A 20,188-nucleotide genomic window follows, 5' to 3' on the forward strand; every position below is an offset into this window, starting at 1 on the left:
GATAGAAAATGTTCAGGCACTACGGATCTAGCTGGGGAACCAACGGAACTGCCTGACTCCATGGATAGCACTTCAAGAGGAATGAGGTTTGGGTCCATTCCATGTATTGCCTGCTCATCTTCCAACGAATGCCGGTTAGACATCATTGGGAACGCAAGGACTGAGCACACATACTAGCCCATTTCCTGATAGGTGAGTCTCAGAAGGCTTACTATGACCTCAATGAGTGGATTTCCAGGGACTATTATAAGCTGAAAGGAAAGATCCTGGCACACTATGTGGCATGACTGCGGACTTGCAGGCCAAACAATGTGATGAATGGTGGTTTGATCCGGAGTGAGCAACATGCTCGTAATCATATGAGCTGTGGGGTAAATGTGGTCACTGGCTGAAACCGGAGAGTAATACACCTGAGCAAATACAATACAATACAATACAGTTTATTTTTGTATTTTGGGTGTTGTGAACTGATGATGATGTAACTTGAGGCAAACTGCTTCAGGTGGTACCAGAGCTGGTCAATCCATTAGGAGAGGGGCGCTGTTTATGAAAGTTAAGAGGCAAGCACTATGGACACCAAGGGCACCATTTTGGTAACTCAAGGGAATTGTGCTTTAGAGCCTAGGGCTCCATATTGGCTTCAACAGGCACTGGGTGGCACCATTAGCATATTAATTGCACATACATTTCAGTCCTTTTTCCAAAAACAAATGTCAAAGCTTTCCTTCTCAGAATTTTGTGTTGCACTAAAGGAAGACAGAATTCCATGTGTTAGCACAAAGAAGGATAGCAGCAGAAATAGTGTTTGTAAAATAAACTCTTTTTTGTCAGCGATCAACTGAAATGAGAAGGACACTCATCAAAATTATCTGTGGGTCCTTATATAGCTGAGGAGTTCAATCATAGGTACAGGTCTTGGAAAAGTTGATGTAGAAGTTGAATTTAGGAGCTGCCTGACTCCCTGATGTCTTTTGCCTACCTAATCAAAGAGTGAAATGCCACCTGCTTAGTCAACCATAATTCCATGACTAGGTTTTTTTAGTGAATTTCGATTTGACATTTGGTAAGTTAGGCCTTGAGGGGGTCTTTGGTCTGTTTCTTCTGGCCATTGTGATTCTCTGAACATGATAAGCTGGATTTAGTATGCAGAGATGGCAATTCTGGAATTGTAATTGTAAAGCATGCCCCTGTCCAGTGAAGGTGGTTCTGATTAATCAAGGCATCAATGATAGAATAATGGAACTGGTGTAATGGTCCTTCTAGTTAATATCTACCATACAGGATAGAAGTGTTGTAAACTGTCTTTAGGTTTAGTTCAATTTTCTAGTCATTTTTTTCTAAACACATAATGGGAGAGTATCCACCAGCAGTATTTTTTTTAAATGATTTGGACACATTAGACAGGAAAGTGGAAAAAGGAGACCAAGCCATAAAAATCAGGGGATGATAAAAAAAAAATGGCAACTATCTTAAAAGCAAATAATCCTTGAAAAGACAAGCTTAAAGAACAAAAGTAACCCTTGTAAAGGAAAGCTTAAAGATCAAAAGCAGCAAAACAAAAAGAAATACTAGAAAACATCAGGACTGGTAGAACTTTATGTCCAAAGAATTCAAGAATGAGTAATAGTGCATTGAAGACAGTTTAATCAAGTGTGTGTCCCTATCTGAATGTTCAAAAGACTTTGGGTGTGATGAACATGAAGGTGTGGTGATGATATATGAAGCAGTTGCTGAACAACCAACAGGCAAAGTCTACAAGTAGTTTATAAATGAGATGTCACTGATGCTGAGTGTCCCAGCTTTATCCTGGATCACATTTGAATAATAAGGTCTAGAATTTATTTTTTGCAATTGTCTCTGTCCAGCATACAATATAATACAATTTATTTTTGTATAGCCCAAAATCACACAAGAAGTGCTGCAATGGGCTTTAACAGGCCCTGCCTCTTGACAGCCCCCCAGCTTTGAGTCTCTAAGAAGACAAGGAAAAACTCCCCAAAAAAACCTTGTAGGGGAAAAATGGAAGAAACCTTCAAAAAGAGACCCCTTTCCAGGTAGGTTGGGCATGCAGTGGGTGTCAAAAAAGAAGGGAGTCAATAAAATACAATACACAGAGCAGAGGAAATCCTCAATACAGTATAAAAATAAAAATGTTAGAAGTACAGAGCATAATTTAACAGTAGATGATATCACATAATATGATTTAGATTTGTTTAGAGCCCTGGAGACCTCAGCCATCAAGCTGCCTCCCCCTTTTTGGCCATTCCACGGGTGAAACAGCGCTGGCCCAGCCAATCCGATGAAAGGACCCCTCTTTCCCACAATTCCTGCGATCCTCCATCAGGGATGACTTTACCTTAGGCAGGCAAAACAACTTGGCGGGTGGGCCGTGGCACCAAGTGCCACATTTGAGTACCGACAAGAGAAACAGAATAGGTGAGGATTAGTATCCAATTATAACTATCATGTTATTTATGTTTTACTGCTAATGACTAACTACAGAGATGCAGTCTGTACAGTTAATCAGCAGCTCTAGTCAGGATATGCTAAACTGAAGTAGCGAGTCTTCAGCCAGGATTTAAAAGCTGAGACCGAAGGGGCATCTCTTATAGTAGCAGGCAGATCATTCCTCAATTTAGGGGCCCTGTAACTAAAAGCTTGACCTCCCACTGTTATTTTATTAATCTTTGGAATCATAAGCAGACCGGCATCTTAAGATCTTAATGTGCGCTCTGGTTTGTAAGTCATGATAAGTTCAGACAAGTAAGCCGGGCCTCGGCCATGCTTTATATGTTAAAAGAAGGATTTTGAAATCTGCCCTAAACTTAACCGGGAGCCAGTGTAAGGATTTAAGAACTGGAGTTATGTGTTCGTATTTTCTTGTTCTTGTAATAATTCTTGCAGCCGCATTTTGTATTAACTGGAGGCTGTATAAAGAACAGTTTGAACATCTAGTGAACACTGCATTGCAGTAGTCAATCCTACTAGAGATAAATACATTAATTAATTTCTCAGAATCCTGTTTATTTAGAAAGCGCCTTAATTTCCTAACATTTTTAAGATGAAAGAAACATGTTTTGGACATCTTTGTAATATGTGCTTTAAATGACATGCTAGAGTCAAAGATAACTCCTAGATTGCGGGCTGATTCAGTAAAATTAATTGGGATTCCAACTGAGTTAAATGATGACAAAATATTGTTATGATCAGTGTCATTCCCTCCAACAATTAACATCTCTGTTGTATCTGTATTTAAAGACAAGTAGTTCTCATTCATCCACTCCTTTAATTCACTAACACAACTTATTAAAGACAACAGTGGAGAAACTTCATCTGATTTAAATGAAAGGTATAACTGGGTGTCATCTGCATACGAGTGAAAATTAACATTATGTTTCCTAATGATAGATCTCAGTGGAAGCATGTAAAGTGAAAACAGTAAAGGTCCCAGTACTGAGCCCTGCGGGACACCATATTGAACTTCTGTGTATAATGATGGAGTACTGTCAGCACATTTCTGTACATATTGGAATCAATTTGATAAATAAGAACTAAACCAAGCGAGCACGGTGCCTGTAAGCCCAACATCATTTTCTAGCCTGTGCAGTAAAATAGAATGGTCGATGGTGTCAAACACTGCACTTAAGTCCAACAACATAATTACAGTGGAGTTTCCTTCATCGGAGGATATCAGAATGTCATTTACAACCCGCGTTAGTGCCGTTTCTGTACTATTACCAGCGCGAAAACCAGACTGGAATTTCTCAAATAAATTGTAATGCGTAAGGTGTGACTGAAGCTGATTGGTGACTACTTTTTCTAGTATTTTAGAGAGAAACGGTAGATTTGAAATAGGCCTATAATTATTTAGTATGTGTGGGTCTAGGTCTGACTTTTTAAATAATGGTTTAATGACTGACACTTTTAGTGTATCAGGTACTGTGCCATGCAATAATGAACTATTGATAATGTTTAAAATAGGCGCTGCAAGAACATTCATTGCACTTTTTACTAGTTTTGTTGGCACTGGATCTAGGGAACAAGTAGTGGGCTTCATTTTAGAAATTAAAGTTAAGACTTCCTGCTCAGTTACAGGATTAAAATTACTAAAGTGCTGAATGCAATGTGAGACAGGGTCTGCTAAGCTAGTATTTGGTTTGTAGTGGAGATGGTTGCTTGCAACTATCTAATCAATTTGCTTTCCAAGTCTCTCACCCAACAAGTCTGCAAGCAACCATGGAAGAACATGGATTCTCTCATTGAAACTATCGGACGTCTCTGGTTCAACATGCAAGCTAAGTGTCCAGAACAGTCGAATGATCTCCAGAAACCTCAGTGGGATCATGGCCAAAGGTATGAGCCCAGCCAGCGTGACTGGAGCCTGCCATTTGGCCTAAAGACAAATGCCTGCCTTGCATATGTTGTTTCAAGTGCAGAGAGGTGAGACACACCATTCCCAACTGTCCGCAGTTAGATGAATCCATGGACTGTAGCTGGGCCCAAGGAGGAAGGTATTGCCCTCTTGTCAACCCTCTCTCTTTTCTCCTTGTACAGGTGGTGGTGAATGGTTATAAGTGATAGCACTTATTGGTTCTGGGAGTAACATTTCCATTGTTGCTTGCCAGTGTGTACTTCCACAACAGTGGGGCTCCAGATGGACTACAGTAGTCTGACATGTATCCACAGGGAACTCCACTGGTATAAATCTGCTTCGTGTTTAATTATCTTTCAGGGGGTTGCAATGATGTGGAATCCCCCTTTCCATCTCATACTCAGGTGGAGCTGGTCCAACAACAAATGTAGAAAATAGCACCACAGTCACCTGTGGTAAAGATGGGTCTTGCTGTGGACAAATAGTCTTCATCCCAAGTTGTCTCCACTCCATGTATTATCCCAGCTAAAAGAGGAAGGGAGATATCCACACAAATGGAGGCCACTGATGTCTCAATATCGACAGTTGGCGTCAACATGAGTGGTGTTGCAGACTGACACACTGCCCAAGGAGGTCATTCCTGATCAGCTTTCTGAATTACATTTTCAGTTCTGGCGACTACTGGACTCTTTTAAATGGGAACAGTGGAATGACGATTTCCTTAAATATACTAAAAATGCAGTAGTCTTGGTAGACGGGCAACATACCGCACATCCCATGCCCCAGTATGTTTTACAAAATGACTTGTTATAATGTGTTGCAGAACATGAGGTAGAGGTAAGGTGCTATTGCCAGTTCCAAAAGCCTACCAGGTAATCAAAACTTCACAGGTTTGATCCCAGACGAGTCCGTTTTGAGAAGTGAGCTGCTCTTATTCTTACTATTTTAGAATAAAAACATATATTTGATTTCACTCTGTAACAGCCGGTGTAAATGTATGATACTAGTGAAATTAAAACCTGGATGGAGCAGAACTCTTTAAAATTAAATTGCAATAAAACTGAACTCCTGCAAATTGGGACTAAAATGCAACTTAATAAAATGAGCTCCTTCCCAGTCCATCTTGGCAGTGATCTCATCAGACCTGCCTCTACTGTAAAAAATCTTGGTGTCATTTTTGATTCCTCCCTCACTTATTCCGCCCACATAAATCACATTAAGAAACTTTCTTACTTTCACCTCCGTAACATATCCCGTGTTCGCTCCTTCCTCTCCTTCTCTAATGCTGAGAAACTTGTCCATGCTTTTATCACATCCCGCATCGATTATTGTAATTCCCTACTGGCAGGTGCCCCTTCTAATCTTATATCACAGCTCCAGCTTATTCAAAACTCAGCTGCAAGAGTCCTTACTCGAACCAGCAGCAGCGAGCACATCACACCCATCCTGCTCCATCTTCACTGACTCCCTGTGTCCTACAGAATCGAATACAAAATCCTACTAATAACCTACAAAGCTTTAAATAACCTCGCACCAAACTACATCAGTGACCTTCTCCATCACTATGTGCCTGCCCGCCCACTAAGGTCCTCTGATTCTGGTAATCTTGTTGTGTCCCTCACTAATCTACACTCCATGGGTGACAGGGCCTTCAGCTGTATAGCGCCCAGACTCTGGAATGACCTACCAAAATTAATCAGGTCAGCTGACTCCATGAATTCTTTTAAAAAACAACTCAAAACTCATCTGTTCAGGAAGGCTTTTAGCTCTACTTGACTTTATTACCCTTCTCTCAGTTTACCTCTCTGTCAAGTTGCTAATGTAACCTGTGTGTGTGTGTGTGCTAGACCATCAATTATGTTGTCTGTTTTTTTCTCAGAATTTACTGTCTTAATCTTCTTTATTTATTTATCTGGTTTGTACAATGCTATATACTGTATATTCTGCCATTCTTTATTTATTCTGTAAGTGCCTTGAGCATGGGAAAGGCGCTATATAAATAAAATGTATTATTATTTTATTATTACTAGTAAAGGTTAGCTTTGTTTTTGTTTTTTTTTCAGTTTTACTCTCTCAGTCGAATTCACGATCCCAGACCCCCCCAGATCTGACACTGCTGTTTTCACATAAAGACGCGCTATAACAGAGGTGAACTCAGATCATGATGACGGTTCTGCGTCGGAGAAAGAATGCATGTCGCACTTTTGCCATCACTTTACTTTGTATATGTACACGAGAAGCTCTGCAGTCTACTTGTGACTTTACGCTGAAGTAAGTAAATAAATAAAGGTAAATAAGTAAATAACATTCGATCTGGCTCTTATATACAAAGTACAGCGATGGCAGCTTCCACCTTCAGCTATAGAGTCTCCACTCTAGTGTTTAGATCACTAGCTGGACAAAAGATGCTGATGGAGAGGTGCGAAGCGATTTAAGGTGGGATGGATCCACAAGTTTTTTCCTAGGCTCTGGTAATTCTAGTGTTAATGGTACTTTATGGATCTTTACTGGGTTGTGAGGTTCTTCAGAAGTATTGCTTGACAAAACACCATTTCATTCTGGGATGGGGTCTCTGCATATGAAGTTGGTTCTTTGTGTTTTGAAAAATTTTGAAATATGTGGTAAAAAAAAGTTTTTATTGTATAGTAGAATATCTATGGAGTAAGAAAACCTGGAAATAGCCTGTGCTATTTTATGCAGAAAGAGTCCTTTTAAATAATAATAATAATAACCTTATTTATATAGCCCCATATCATACACATGCATACAACTCAAGGTGTTTTCTACATATTAATCAACAAAAACAATCATTAACATCATTAACTATCATTAATTAATACTATGATACAGTAAGTTCTAATAAATGTAAGTATACTAAATATAAAATCAACCAAGTATTGTTAAGCAAAATTTAACCACTAAAGTGCAAAACAAACCTTCACTCTAATGAGATAAAGTTTTTCTAATGAAAATATTTTTACATTAAGGTTGGCAATAGAACTACCCGATGTAATTAATATAAATAAAAATAAATACATATACAGTGATCCCTCGCTATATCGCGCTTCGCCTTTCGCGGCTTCACTCCATCGCGGATTTTATATGTAAGCATATTTAAATATATATCGTGGATTTTTTGCTGGTTCGCGGATTTCTGCGGACAATGGGTCTTTTAATTTCTGGTACATGCTTCCTCAGTTGGTTTGCCCAGTTGATTTCATACAAGGGACGCTATTGGCAGATGGCTGAGAAGCTACCCAACTTACTTTCTCTCTCTCTTGCGCTGACTTTCTCTGATCCTGACGTAGGGGAATTGAGCAGGGGGGCTGTTCACACACCTAGACGATACGGACGCTCGTCTAAAAATGCTGAAAGATTATCTTCACGTTGCTATCTTTTGTGCAGCTGCTTCCTGAAACGACATGCTGCACGGTGCTTTGCATACTTAAAAGCTCGAAGGGCACGTATTGATTTTTGACTGAGAAACAAACTCTGTCTCTCTCTATCTCTCTCTCTCTCTCTCTCCCTGCTCCTGACGTAGGGGGTGTGAGCTGCCGCCTTCAACAGCTTTGTGCCGCGGTGCTTCGCATACTTAAAAGCCAAACAGCCCTATTGATTTGTTTGCTAGAGATTGTTTTCTCTATCTATGTGACATTCTGTGCTCCTGACACGCACTCCTTTGAAGAGGAAGATATGTTTGCATTCTTTTAATTGTGAGATGGAACTGTCATCTCTGTCTTGTCATGGAGCACAGTTTAAACTTTTGAAAAAGAGACAAATGTTTGTTTGCAGTGTTTGAATAACGTTCCTGCCTCTCTACAACCTCCTGTGTTTCTGCGCAAATCTGTGACCCAAGCATGACAATCTAAAAATAACCATATAAACATATGGTTCCTACTTTGCGGATTTTCTTATTTCGCGGGTGGCTCTGGAACGCAACCCCCGCGATGGAGGAGGGATTACTGTACAGTATGTACTGTATCTACATTTTACATAGGCAACATACATGGCAACTCATTGAGTAGAAACAGTTTTATGTTATTAAAGTTAATAAAAAGATACAAAAGCAAATAAAACAGTCCATAGTGGTTTCAGTTGGTTTAGGATGTAGATGAACTTCTTGATTCCTAAATGTGATTGTTTGACCAGCTGACACGAAGGGGAGGAAAACAGCAAACTCCTACAATGTGTCATAGGAGAAACATAAACCTGTGGAGGGCCATAGTCGGAAGACAGAAATAAGCAAATCAAATAGTTAGGTCTGATGATTCTAAAATCAGGATCCATTGGTATTTCACAAATCTGTTACCATCTATCAATGGTAATTCGCTGTATTGAGCCTGTTTTGCATCTAAATAAAGGTTCCCCTATGGCATCATTCAGAAGAACCACTCTTTCATCTTTATTTTTAAGACTGTATGACAGCATCAGTCTCTAGACTGTGATGATGTATGGCAAGTTTCAGGCAGAGTCTTGTCACTGGCCTGTAAAGCATTGTCATCTTGGCAATTCAAGTCCCACTCTCTCGTCTTATACCTCATTTCCTCTAAAGGCTATGAAAGTTTATTAGACAAGCGAAGAGAGTTGTTGCAATTACTTTCACACTGTGGGCACATGAGGGAGATCTCTGTGCTGCTGAGGTTATTCTGAGGGATTTCTTTTGCCCTCCTCTGACTATATGTATGTGTTTGTGCTTGTTTGCTAATGCAATGAGCAGCCTTTCTGTATCTGTTTATGTACACTTGCTCTCAGACCTGTTAGAGAAAGACATTATGACTCCGAAAATGTCTCTCTGTGAAATGTCTTTGTTAACTGTGTACAGCTACAAAATCAAACATGTCCTTTTATCATCAAAGTGAAGATGCAATAGCAGCATAAGGAAAGAAAGGCTTCATTATACAGCCAGATTAACATTCAGCAAAATGCATATCCTGAGCTAGTATGCAGTATAAAGGCATCTAGAAGTTATTTGTAGACATATGAACATATGTCTAATTCAAGATATCACAATATGCATTTTAGGGAGTAGATCGGGTCTGCTGAGTTGTGATATCTGATGATTAAAATGAAGTTATGTATTTTAATGTATTTTTATGTATTCTTCTCTATTGTGGTGATGTGTTGCATTGATGAAGGTTTCAAAAAGCATGTTTGGTCATACATACAAGTAAGGATTTCACTCTACTTTGTACACATAACAAAACTACTACAACTACTACTACGACTGCTACTACTATTCCTCTTGAGATATTGCAAATGGACTTTGAGGTATTGTGAAATGACACATTGTTCATTTTGTGATATCTTGCTTTGCAATGATCTCCAAATTTTCATATGTTGGAGTAGATGTTACACTTACATGTCTTACATGACATGTGTCTTGTTATACAGTATTGATTATAACACAATAATATTTTACAATATTAAAAAAATAAAGCACTATGACAAAAATTAGGTGTGCTCAAGCAATATGAGTGGATAGTATAAACTGAGGCTAGAAATACCACTGAACCTCATGCTTTAAGTGTTGATGGTCCTGTACTGTTTTCAAGAATGGACGAGTGAGAAATGTGCAATGTCTAATAATAGCGTTTGCTACTGTAAGGTCCTATTTGTCATATACACTCTTAAAAATAATGGTTCTTTAATGGCATTTCATGGTTCTTTGCTAGGTTGTGTGGTTCCTCATAGAAACATAGCTTGATAAAGCACCACTTTATTCTGGGAAGGATTCATTACATATGAAATTGCGTTCTTTGTGCTTTGAAAAACTTCCTAATATGTAGAAAAAACCTGTAATCCTTTAAAAATAATGAGCCATTGGTATTTCACAAATCTGTTACCATCTATTCATGGTGATTTGCTGTATGGAGCCTGTTGCAGATCAAAATAAATAAGTTGTTCCTTCTGAAACCTTCATGTTGTTGGACGTTTTCAGGAACCAAAATGGTTCCACTATGGCATCGCTCTGAAGAACCACTCTGGCACCTTTATTTATATGAGTGTTGGTCCTAAACAGAATGGAGTTACATAACACTAATATCACCACCTTCGGTGATCCTTTGTGATCCTGGACTGAATAGTTACTATTCTACTATGTTTTATAGCTAGTGAGTACAGACACTCTAGTTCACACCCTTAGAAAGCGTGTAAATGTAGATAAAGACATTTGAGCCCTCCTCAGACACCTGAAGAAGTAAAGACATTGGTGAGCTTTCTTGATGATAGCTGAGATGTCCTGTGCCCATTTCAGGTTGTCAAAATTCGTGACTCCAAGAAATTTAAAGCTTGTGACCCTCTCCACAACATCAACACCGACATGGACAGTAGTCTGATGTGCCTTCTCCTTTTTGAAATCTTTGACCTGCTCCTGGGGTTTAACTAGCATTAACGGGGAGATAGTCATTCTTGAATCTCTTGTCAGAAGAAAAATCTCATCTCTGTAAGTCATCATTCTTGGTGATCAGTTTAATAGATTAAAACAAGCCCTCTTTCAATAATTTCCATACAATGGCCCATCCATTTTTGCTTTATCTCTGATAAGCTGCCCAGTTCCTACTGAAAATTGCACCCACACACCATAAGAACACTGTCAGTATTCTTCATTGCAGGGATTATTGGGTATTAGTGTTAAGTTTGGTATCACCCTTCAACAGTAATTTTTTCCAGAACTTCACTGGTATACTTTTCTGCTTTCCTGCCAATCCAAGGAGACCGTTGCCACAATTATTTTTGACTTGCAATATCTTAATAATCCCATGTTATGCAGATAGGAAGCCAACAGATATACCCCATAGTGCTTCACAGTTGGATTTTTCCTAGAAGCTGCAGAAAGCTGCATTTCATCTCATTTCCTATTTGAGATCAAGACCTAGGTAAGGCTTGTAGAGTACGCAGTCTGGAGCTCTTCATAGTTATTCCATTTTCATCCCCTAACGCACGCTGAGGAGATGTGGTCTGATGAGCTGCTGTCTTTCTGCTGCCGAGCTGTATGTTCTGCTTGTCTCGCTACATGTCGATCATTTAAAAGCCTGTACAGCAGCTGCCATTTTGTCTCACTGCCTTGTCTCGAGGGACGTTAAAGTGTCTCTCGCATGACGTCAAATTGTCTTCCGAGAAGATCACGTATCGTCTCCATCCAAGACTTCCAAGATTTTTTTTTATAATAGAGACATAAGAATAATAAAATAAAGCCTTTGAGGTTACAACATTTGTCCATCTATTCATTTTAGGCTTATCTTAGCCATTATCTTTATCTGAATGTAAATGACATCCTTTCCTTATAATTTTGCTACCCATACTAAAATATCATTGTAACTATTTAATTTTTATGGATAGCTCTTCCCAGTTACTAACCACTGACCCTTAAAGAACAACATAGATGATCTGCACCAGTGATAACAGACTGCATGCACCCAGACTGGTAAAAGCACATCTAGAAGCAGCATATTTCAGTAAATCTACAATAACTCTTCAGAAACTGTAATAGAGGGCCATGATCGACCACACAAACAACAACTGTCAGGTCAGACAAAGTGTCAAAAAGAGGAATCTTGTGTTAGAAATCTATCAGTTAAGTAAAAGACTGTTCACAATACGCCCAAAGATTCAAACAGATAGTTGTCAGTGCTGAACAGGAATTGAAGGGAATTAGGGCACAATACGATGTCCTTGAGTTTAAGGTGATGATGAAGCCAGCAGTGTACCAAAGACATGATAAAGCCTGAAGGCAGAGGACAAGTGTAATATTAACTTCATATTATGCCTGCCTGGGTAATTCATTTAGGATACTAATATGTTTGTCAAGATCTGTGGCTGAGCTGTTTGTCTTTCTTTTCTGAAAAAGGCCTTGCAGATGCCTAAGCATGCCGATTAAATATGACAAATTATCTGGCTTATTGAAACAAGGGCTTTCTTGTTTTGTCGAGTAGATTGCATCTGCTACAGTGTCGGCTAACATATAATGCATCGCCCAAGTCAGGAATATGTTCCTGAATGCTTGTTATATTAAGCCATTGCTGTTAATAAATTGTTGAATCTTTTTCAGCTATTCAGTTTGTAAGAATGACTCCTCATCATTAATTACATAATTAATTACATATCCTTGTTTGTACTGCAAAAGCCCAAGCCCAGGAAAATGAGGTGCAATGTAGGATTTCATTCTCCAGTCTTAAACTGCATCATTTTACAGGCTGGGCATAAAAAACAAATCCCAGCTGGTTGGTGGTGTTGGATCATTGCTAACGTGATGATGGTGGTTGTGGGTGGCATTTGCTGGTGTCACCCAAAATAGCAACAAAAACCTCCAAAATCCAAAATGATGAATACATTTAAGGAGAGAATAAAGTAACAAATAAATAAAACCAAGCAAAACTCTTATCTGCCCAACTAGACCTAACCGTACAGGATCAGAATCTTGGATGGGTGACTTTTCTTCTTTTACGCTGTCTAAAAAACTTTGCCAAAGGCCTCAAACAACTATCCTGCTTACCTCCCAAACTCGCTGTTTTTCTTCCTCTCCACTCATTATCTCCCTGACATTGGAGCCGTTGGACCAAGTCACTCAAGAGGCACACACCTTAAAGCTAACTTGTGGAGTACTTCAGGACAATCTGCATAATTAGTTCCAATTCCCTTATGAAATTTGTAAAGCTAATGTAGGCCCTCCAACCTGCAGGGAAAAACCTGGGGGTTGGTGGCAGAATTGGCATTCCAGCCACCATAAAAAACCTCACACTGTTCCATTCCATCTAAAGTAGTGTGGTGCTGAGGTGTCACCCGTTGCATAGCTGCACTCGGGTCCTAATCTGGGATCCTGAGTTGGTTTGCCATGTGGTGGGTGCGGCAATGCAGGACCTTTCACACATCCTCTGGAGGTCTCAGCTACAGGTGCATTCCTGAAGCCCAGTTTACAATTAAAGGGCCTGGGAGTCTTAGTGGTTCAATTACTGCCTGCCTCCCTCAACCTTTCCACTTGGAAGGCCGATGCTACCAGTTGAAACACTTCTGGTCTTTTGGCAATACCAGTTGTGTGGTGCCATACACCACACCCCACACATTTAGATAAGACTTCATGCACACAAATAAAGCTGATTGTATTTTAATACTGAACTTGAAAAATTAAGACTTGTACTAACCCTGGGTGTCAGTGGCAGGGTGCAAGGTGTGCCATCATGTCACAGTTTTAAAGTAGAATGAAGTAAGTGGCCTCATGTGATGTGGCGATTCTCTTCTTGTGGTAGTGATGTTGTGGGTCCACTGATGTGTTGGGGATTCCTGTATTTTGCTTGGATTGACACTGGACCTGGGGCTCATGGAGTGCAGGTGGAGCTGCAGCATATCTGCGGTTGTGTTTTGGATGGCATGGGATGACAATGTTGTCAAGCACATACACGAGCATCTCAACTGCCTTGAAACAATATATCCTAATGCTTGTGGACATATGAGGATGATGAAATTACTGGGTCATGTGATGGGTGCTTGGTTTCTGAAGAGGTGAGTGCCATTTCTGAGGGAGCCTTAAGAACAGGAAGAGATGACAGGCGGTCAAAAACATTAGTAGCAGCAGTAACCCTATCAGGTAAGTTAGATGCACCCATTTGATTTAAGGCTGAATGTAGAGCCCCTGAAGCAGTTACATGGAGAGGGAAGTGGAAACAGACCATTTTAGGTACTTGCAGGAACAGAAACAAATTCTTTTTTTTTATTATGGAATTGATGTAATCTGATTATTTGCTTTTTTGATTATTTGTTATCTGATTTTTTTTTTGCTTTGCTCCACATGCAACATGGTTATGGAACTGTTCCAACACTAACATCCTGAAATACTGTATGTTTAAAGATTTTTAAATGTACACGTTTATTGGTGTAGCAATACCCCCTTGTACATTGTTGGTTACAACATGTAGTTAATAGGTGGATAAGAGATTGAAGATACCTGATCATCTCATTTTGTGGAAGAGGTGGAATTCAAACCGACATCTCCTGAAAGACTGGAATAGGCTGTATATCCTTGAGAAGTGGCATACTAAAGCAAGATACAGGTCATGGACGTACTGCACATAGGTCATAGATCTCTACCTCATTTTAGTGCACCACATTACTTGTTGGGCACTCCTCAAGGATATACAGCCTATTTAGTATCCACTTACTCAGAGTGATAATTGAAGGGTGTTCAAGTGACCACTGTGGGCTCCTCATTTAAAGTATATGCCTGGTTACGCATTGTGCCATCAAAAACTATTGCTATTAGAATCTAAAGGTCTAGAAAGGCTGATAGAGTATTATTGGACAGAGTACTGGATAATTTCATTTTAAAAAATGGAGGGAGGATTACAAGGACAATGACACGGCATCCTAGTATACAATGATGTAATGATTAGATACAAAAGACGAAAGATTAAAAATTTAAATAATCACAACTTCCATTACTGATACTGCTGCAGTTTTATATGCTGCTTTCTGAATCCTTCCTGAATAAGTAAAAAGTGATTCAATGAAACTGAAGTAATTTAGAGCAACTTAATCACTGGGACTAATCAGGGATTTAAAATGAAAGTCTTGTGGTTTCAATAAAATTACATAATATGCCAGAAAATGTCCCCAGAAAAATAGATGACTTGGGACTAGGGCAGGTGGAGGGACTACAGCTGGACCCCAGAAACAACTGATTTCCAACCATTCGCAAGATAACCCCACATTTCAGTGATAACAGAGGTTATGTGTTTGAATACCTCACTTGAAAATTTGTGGCAAATGAGGGATTTAAACTAGAATTTCATACCACTTATCTATTGAATTACAAAACTTCCTCCTGAAGGGCACAAAGTGACCTCCCTGTCTGGTTACTTTTGTCTATCTTCCTACTAAACAGAAGTCCAGAAAGGAAAGAGAAACAATTTATTTCCAGAAGATTTATGTTAAAAGCCCCGTTCTTTAGATGCAAGTTGAAGGTCGTGTCTAACGCAGTTTAATATAGAATTTCAGTAATGAGTTTCATTTTCTTTTCATTACGGCAATGAAAAACGCTTCCCTGATTCATCACCAGTACTTGTGACCTGTCCCTGGCAAGCCCAGCCTCTATTTGTCATGCGTGGTAGATGGGAGTGTTCAGACTGTAATGTCAGTCTCGATGCACAGAGCGTGTCCAGTAGCTGTGCCGTCTTCAGTAGGATGTCAATGTCCAAATTAAAGAAATTAGAAGCTCCAGGAGCATCACAACATTTATTGGTTTATTGATAAAAGTGCAAACCAGTCAAATTAATTTATTTGCTGCTATAGCTTGTTTGAAATCTTATCATGATCTAAATCAAACCTTTATATTTTCCTGAATTACTAAGTAAATGACAAAAAGTTGATGTAGACCCACTTTTAATTATAGCAAGCTTTTAAAGGCACTTTATATTCACAATCGCACCTCCTATTAAAATCAGTCCATAAAGACCCATCTCTTCTCCTGTCCTAGAGCCTCCTTCATGGCATGTTTGGTTGATGTTGTCATTTACTTCTTTAATTGTTGAAAGATCTGCTTAACCCAATAAAATGACTCTCTGTTTCTTGAAACTGTGCTTTATTACCAAATAATGTTAATTGTTCAATCATAATTCATTATCACGCATGGGTATCTAAGGATCAAATTCCAGAATCAGTCAAGTTATGCAATACTACCATTCCGAGATGAGAGGGGTGCTGGTGTTAACAGTATTGTCTCGTTTTCCTTCTGCATTACGAAGAAAATCCTCAGTAAGGGCAGCTAAGTCCCTATGTAATGAGAAGCCACACCTCTTCCAGATGAGATCCTATATAACCCAGAAGTCCCCAGAAGATGGCATCTCATTTAGCCAAGAGTGACCCCATGGTGGAACTCCCCAAAACTGATTAGCTCAAAAGAGCTATGATTATCAAGAAGCCAAATTGGCTAATGGGGCACTTGCAGGGCATATGTTCTGTTGCACCATGTTCTATTTTCTGGAGCCTGGCAATAAACAGGGTGGCCTGGTTGGCTCTCCAACTATTCTCTGTGACTCCTCTCCTCATTCAGGCATTTACATCATCTACATTATTAACAATTTGGACTGACATTCCATGCAGGGTTGGGAACTGCTTTAGTACTGATTTTCAGATTCAGATCTTTCACATGCTGACTTTATTTAGAAATGGCCATTTGATTGAGTTGCCTGGATATTCTAATCATACAGATGAAAGGTGATAGGAGGGAATGGATAAATTAAAAAGGTGGCACTGATGTTTTTGCAAAACTCTAAATTTGGGGAAGCCTTTAGTCTGGTCTGATGTTTTTAAACCTTTGACTATTCATGGATTAATTTTCTTGCAAACTTAAGCCAATATACAATGAGGGCATACAGAAATACCAACATCTAAAGCTTCAAACATTAAATATTCACAACTTCCATTACTTGTTGTGCATTTCACAACAATATTATGGAAAATGCAGACTTGGAAAATGGATGGGTAGATGACTACCCATGCTTGGTGATTTTTAAATCAATAATGATGAATGGTACAAGTGTAATGGTAAAATCTAAAAAAACAATAGGAAGACAACTTAGCTTAAAAGCCTTCCAAAAAGTCTCCACCATATTGAGGTAAATTATCTTTGAGTTCTGCCTAATATAAGGACATCAAACACACAAAAACTGTTTTTCAGATTCTTAGAGGGGTGGATTGTGACAAGGATGACTGTCCTTGATGAAAACAGAATGTGGCCGGTAATAGTAATAACTGAAATAATCTGTACAAAATTGAATTTGCAGCAGAGCTCATTATTTCACTTCTACAAAACATTTGCAAAATAAATTGCATTTCGCCCAAAGCGAAATTTGTGCCACATGCACAAGAAGAAAAGCATTTAGTTACTGTCTGAAAGTGTTTTCATGCACTAATTCCACATTTCTCTGCCTAACATTTAGTTTTATAAATAAAGATGGCAAATTAAAAGAAAAAAACACTGTAAGTTTGCATATCCTCAACTAGTAGAAGGTGGTTACTAGTTTACAGTGGGGCGCAGGGTTTACAGTGCCGACTTTCCATGTATTGAGATTTTAATGCAGAGAAAACACAATAAAGCACACAATACTATTAGTTTGCTGAAAAAAGGGACAAACTTCAAATAATAGAGGTGACCAGAAGAAGACAGACAAGAAATACCAACAAAAAATCACCTCAGAGAGTTTGTCTTAACTTTCTTCAAAACCTAACTGCTAACCAAAAATCAAATTCAAAGCCAAAAAGGAGCCTTAAAGACTACAAACAAGCAAAAACAACAACCACACAGGGATTTCTTTTGAGTTAGCTGCAGACTCAGACAGACCCAGAAGTGAACATTACTGACCTTTTATCTCATCATGGTGGTGACATCAGTGCAGCACACCTCTGACTGATACTGTATAGCAATGCAACCGTTATTCAATATGGTGGTGCCTGAAATCCAAGATGGTGTCAGAAAAAGAATCAAAAACTCCTTAACCATCTGAAAACAACACTTCAGCAAGGAAACTATTTCAAAATTGACATTAGTGACACCAAAAATCTGTAAGTGCATAGAAAGAACAGCACAACAGGACCAGAATAACATAAATACTTATGATTATCAATGCACAATGGTGCATTTTAGTGTGTCTTTATATATAAAACGTGCAGCATGTTACATTAAAAAAAACATTCTGAAATCCTCTGTGATCATGTGAACAAGAGGCATTAAAAAATTTATTTAACCCGTGTGGCTTTATGCAGAGGCAGAAAAAAGCACAGATAAACAAGTAAGTGTGAACAGGGGTTTAGACAGCAGTTTTCCTTGTTTCCTTCTTTTTCAAAAAAAATATATAAAATTCCAAAAGACTCTTTAGTGAGTTTTGCATTTCACATTTGTGAAATCCCCTGCAAAACAAATGTTATTGTCAACTTTATGCCTGTTTTGCTCATCAATAGTTGTAACAGCACATTTATATTATCTTTGCTACTCCTGGTATGAGAAGTGGTTGGGAAACAGTAATAGCAGATTCCTAACCTTAGACCAGGATTCATGTCTACCTAACCAAGACTTTCTCATTACTTGTGAGTTCTAGAGTGTAGATTAATTCTTAAAATAAGAAAATTTTATTAGGTTCTGAGCATCAAATTATTGAGGTTCTCAGAACAATTTGAGATGTGATCAGAGAGGGATTATAGCGGAGCCACATGGCACTAGGCTTTGCCTCCTCACACACAGGATTGTGATTAAGAATTATGGTATACTGCTGCCAAATAGCTAATCAGTGTTTGTTAATAAGACAGTGAAATGAACAGAATTAAAGAGCATGTGTACATTTAAAGTGCACATAACAAAGCAAGAACTCTAAGCAAAGGTTACAAGCAAATTAATCCAGTGGCCATTAATCCTTATTCAGCATTTAAGTCATGGAATTGCAAATATAGTGTGAGGAAAAGGAAGATGTGAGAGGTCAACAATAAATATGTTGGTTGAACTGCTGCATGATACATTGTTCCAAATATACTGTATAAGAAGTGTAAAGCAAATGTAAATATACTGTACATGTAGACCCTTAAAGGAAAAATCATGTTTAAGAATGGTTTTAGAGATAGCACAGGTTAGGGTTAGGGTTAGATTAGTATTGGTGTTGGTTCTCATTTATGACTTTGAACATTTTATAAGTGATTGTAAAGGTATTGCCTCTCACTTAGGACTTTTTGTCTACCTCTGTCTCCATTTCTTATTTTCTCTGTCCTTTGCCCAGATAAGTCCATCTTCTTCTCCCTTTAAGTTCATCAGCCTTAATGGGGTCATGTCAGACCTTACATGTACGTTATACAATCAAACAAGAAGGCTTAGCTTCAGGTGGGTCAATCAGCATTTAGCATTCAACATTCCTGGAGTGTTGTCTCTGTTGAGGAGAAATGAAAGAGCTAAATTTGCCACTTCAGAGGTCTGCATTAACTTCCTGTATGTAGGAGAATGGTGATGGATGTACTTATGGCAGTTCTCACATTTCTTTCGAAGGCTATAGAACCCTTCAGTAGACTATTGCTTTGTTCTAATAGGACAGTGAAATATGTCACTTTTATAATAATGGGATGCTGAACTGAAAGGCCATTTGGATGGAAGGAGGTGGTGGTGGCAGAGATAAGCTTCACTTTGAAGGGTAAAAATAAATTACATTGCTCTTAGCAGTGGACAGGATTACAGATTATTAAAATCTAGAGCCCTTGTTGCTGCTCAGAGGTTAATGCTGATGTTTGTTTTAATCGCTGCTTTGGAACGGCAGACACTGAGTGATTTTGATGCCTTCAGTAAGCAGCGCTATTTAAAGCTCTGAAAGCTGCCATTGATAAGGCCAAGGCCAGATGTGAATTATTTGACCATATAAAATCCTGATGAAAGGAATCTAGCTTCTGTCAAAAGGTTCATTTTCTATTGTATCAATGCCATCTGAGCATAACATCTTGCTCATTTATTTATTTATTTTCTGTATGTATGTGTCCTTTATGTGACAAAGTCACTTTTATCATCTCCAGACCCTGATCTGTATTTATGATTTATTTGCGGTGTGAAGGCATTGCTTGATAAACAGAGGCTTTTTCTTTTCGTCTGTCTTTTCCTCTCAATTCCCCCACCAACTCCTCCTCCCTAATCCGAGTCACAGATTCCAATTGAGAGACTATTTTTCATGCCAGTCCCAACCCAGCTGCCAGGCCCAAGGGGCAAGCTGAACAAACACAGGTGATGCGTGGGAAATGATAAATATACCTCCAGATATCTGTCTCTGTCAGGGCAGCAGAAAGATGAGAAATATGCTATCT

The sequence above is a fragment of the Erpetoichthys calabaricus genome, chromosome 8 (genome assembly GCF_900747795.2).
Source record: "Erpetoichthys calabaricus chromosome 8, fErpCal1.3, whole genome shotgun sequence".
NCBI lineage: Eukaryota > Metazoa > Chordata > Cladistia > Polypteriformes > Polypteridae > Erpetoichthys > Erpetoichthys calabaricus.